Genomic DNA, 3,626 nt, shown 5'->3' on the forward strand with positions numbered 1-3,626 from the left:
AAGCAAAAGTTTTTGATTTTAGTGTTTAGCAAAGATGGAAAGATGAAGTGAGACATGGAAAAAAGCTTCACAGGTCCTGATATCTTTTCTGTGGATTGAACTCAGGATTTACAAAGTTAATAAAACTAATATATTCCCTGCTGTGTGAAAAGCGCACGAACGGTGGAGACTGCCAGGCAGCAATGCCAATTAGGTTAGTTTGCAAGCTATCTAAAGTCATAAAGTGATGGACAGTTGGCAAAAAACAATCCAGTCAGCTCGGAGTTGTCCAGACAATCTTCTGATTTGTCATTAGACACGATATCCACTGCTCCACGGTGTGCAGAGAAAGTAGCAGCTCACACTGCCACAGCGCTGCGGTCTGAGCAGGAAATGAGTCAGTCTCGGTCATGCACACGTGACTCCACGAGTCCGGGAGTGTCAAAAGGCGCACAGTGAATATTTACCAAAGAGAGCAATCCTGGCTGCTTCACTTCGTACAGCGGAGGACTGCAATACAATTATCAGATAAAAGTCATCCTTAGGTTTTTGGTTGGAACGAGCGAACCTGCTTTTGGAGTAAGCAGAAATTAGCTCAAGGCCGTTTTCTTTACTTTACAGCCAGCCTACAGCTTAACATGTTGGCGCTGAGGCACAGGAGACCTCCTTTCCTTTCTGAAACCTGAAAGCTTTTTGTGTCTGCCCGAAAACGGCTGTTTTGCTCTAGCATTTGCCTCTGCTCACCAGCAGGGAGTGCCTTTGAGTAACAACACGTCAAACCGCACTCACTTTCAGGCAAATCAGCCTTCGATCGGTCAGTCAGACAGACAGACAGACAGAGCTCTCGCTGTTTCCTCAAGCTCGGGCTGCTGTTCTTTTCCGATGACCTCGTCTTCCTTCCGCAGGCTCGGGCTCTTCTCGGCATCATTCACGATTACTGTGCCTTCCCGTTCTGCGGTTGCTCACTTGCGAATACTCGATACCGCGGATTGGAACAAAGGGTTGAAAAAATTCAGGGAGGTGGCAATTCGTGGCGCTGTTTGGAGGCGAGTGTTAAGCGACTACTGTGAAGGGCAAGTGGACTTGCTAAGTAGGGGAATTAGCTCAAATGGTAGAGCGCTCGCTTTGCATGTGAGAAGTAGCGGGATCGTTGCCCGCATTTTCCACTCACTTTTTTACCTTGGGGAATTGTCCCGAAACAAAAATGGTGTCAGTTTTCAGCAAATCCAGAACCCACGTCAATCCTCAGCTTCGATAAATCGAGATCAATGAGCAGCAAATCTTTAGGTGTGCTGCAGTCAGCAAAAGTTTTTGATTTTGGTGTTTAGCAAAGATGGAAAGATGAAGTGAGACATGGAAAAAAGCTTCACAAGTCCTGATATCTTTTCTGTGGATTGAACTCAGGATTTACAAAGTTAACAAAACTAATGCACTCCCTGCTGTGTGAAAAGCGCACGAACGGTGGAGACTGCCAGGCAGCATTACCAATAAGGTAAGTTTGCAAGCTATCTATAGTCATAAAGTAATGGACAGTTGGCAAAAACAATCCAGTCAGGTAGGAGTTGTCCAGACAATCTTCTGATTTGTCATTAGACACGACATCCACTGCTGCACGGTGTGCAGAGAAAGTAGCAGCTCACACTGCCACAGCGCTGCGGTCTGAGCAGGAAATGAGTCAGTCTCGGTCATGCACACGTGACTCCACGAGTCCGGGAGTGTCAAAAGGCGCACAGTGAATATTTACCAAAGAGAGCAATCCTGGCTGCTTCCCTTCGTACAGCGGAGGACTGCAATACAATTATCAGATAAAAGTCATCCTTAGGTTTTTGGTTGGAACTAGCGAACGTGCTTTTGGAGTAATCAGAAATTAGCTCAAGGCCGTTTTCTTTACTTTACAGACAGCCTACAGCTTAACATGTTGGCGCTGAGGCACAGGAGACCTCCTTTCCTTTCTGAAACCTGAAAGCTTTTTGTGTCTGCCCGAAAACGGCTGTTTTGCTCTAGCATTTGCCTCTGCTCACCAGCAGGGAGTGCCTTTGAGTAACAACACGTCAAACCGCACTCACTTTCAGGCAAATCAGCCTTCGATCGGTCAGTCAGACAGACAGACAGACAGAGCTCTCGCTGTTTCCTCAAGCTCGGGCTGCTGTTCTTTTCCGATGACCTCGTCTGCGTTCCGCAGGCTCGGGCTCTTCTCGGCATCATTCACGATTACTGTGCCTTCCCGTTCTGCGGTTGCTCACTTGCGAATACTCGATACCGCGGATTCGAACAAAGTATTGAAAAAATTCAGGGAGGTGGCAATTCGTGGCGCTGTTTGGAGGCGAGTGTAAAGCGACTACTGTGAAGGGCAAGTGGACTCGCTAAGTAGGGGAATTAGCTCAAATGGTAGAGCGCTCGCTTTGCATGCGAGAAGTAGCGGGATCGATTCCCGCATTTTCCACTCACTTTTTTACCTTGGGGATTTGTCCCGAAACAAAAATGGTGTCAGTTTTCAGCAAATCCAGAACCCACGTCAATCCTCAGCTTCGATAAATCGAGATCAATGAGCAGCAAATCTTTAGGTGTGCTGCAGTCAGCAAAAGTTTTTGATTTTGGTGTTTAGCAAAGATGGAAAGATGAAGTGAGACATGGAAAAAAGCTTCACAAGTCCTGATATCTTTTCTGTGGATTGAACTCAGGATTTACAAAGTTAACAAAACTAATGCACTCCCTGCTGTGTGAAAAGCGCACGAACGGTGGAGACTGCCAGGCAGCATTACCAATAAGGTAAGTTTGCAAGCTATCTATAGTCATAAAGTAATGGACAGTTGGCAAAAACAATCCAGTCAGGTAGGAGTTGTCCAGACAATCTTCTGATTTGTCATTAGACACGACATCCACTGCTGCACGGTGTGCAGAGAAAGTAGCAGCTCACACTGCCACAGCGCTGCGGTCTGAGCAGGAAATGAGTCAGTCTCGGTCATGCACACGTGACTCCACGAGTCCGGGAGTGTCAAAAGGCGCACAGTGAATATTTACCAAAGAGAGCAATCCTGGCTGCTTCCCTTCGTACAGCGGAGGACTGCAATACAATTATCAGATAAAAGTCATCCTTAGGTTTTTGGTTGGAACTAGCGAACGTGCTTTTGGAGTAAGCAGAAATTAGCTCAAGGCCGTTTTCTTTACTTTACAGACAGCCTACAGCTTAACATGTTGGCGCTGAGGCACAGGAGACCTCCTTTCCTTTCTGAAACCTGAAAGCTTTTTGTGTCTGCCCGAAAACGGCTGTTTTGCTCTAGCATTTGCCTCTGCTCACCAGCAGGGAGTGCCTTTGAGTAACAACACGTCAAACCGCACTCACTTTCAGGCAAATCAGCCTTCGATCGGTCAGTCAGACAGACAGACAGACAGAGCTCTCGCTGTTTCCTCAAGCTCGGGCTGCTGTTCTTTTCCGATGACCTCGTCTGCGTTCCGCAGGCTCGGGCTCTTCTCGGCATCATTCACGATTACTGTGCCTTCCCGTTCTGCGGTTGCTCACTTGCGAATACTCGATACCGCGGATTCGAACAAAGTATTGAAAAAATTCAGGGAGGTGGCAATTCGTGGCGCTGTTTGGAGGCGAGTGTAAAGCGACTACTGTGAAGGGCAAGTGGACTCGCTAAGTA

The 3,626-nt window shown here is 47.3% G+C and overlaps 1 non-coding gene across 1 annotated transcript; it reads left to right on the forward strand.

The window, feature by feature from the left end:
* Positions 1 to 2,349: 2,349 nt before the first annotated feature.
* Positions 2,350 to 2,422, forward strand: trnaa-ugc (transfer RNA alanine (anticodon UGC)). Its single transcript has one exon. It is a non-coding gene; the product is annotated as a tRNA-Ala (tRNA).
* Positions 2,423 to 3,626: the final 1,204 nt, after the last annotated feature.

Source organism: Heptranchias perlo, unplaced genomic scaffold, assembly GCF_035084215.1.
Source record: "Heptranchias perlo isolate sHepPer1 unplaced genomic scaffold, sHepPer1.hap1 HAP1_SCAFFOLD_147, whole genome shotgun sequence".
NCBI lineage: Eukaryota > Metazoa > Chordata > Chondrichthyes > Hexanchiformes > Hexanchidae > Heptranchias > Heptranchias perlo.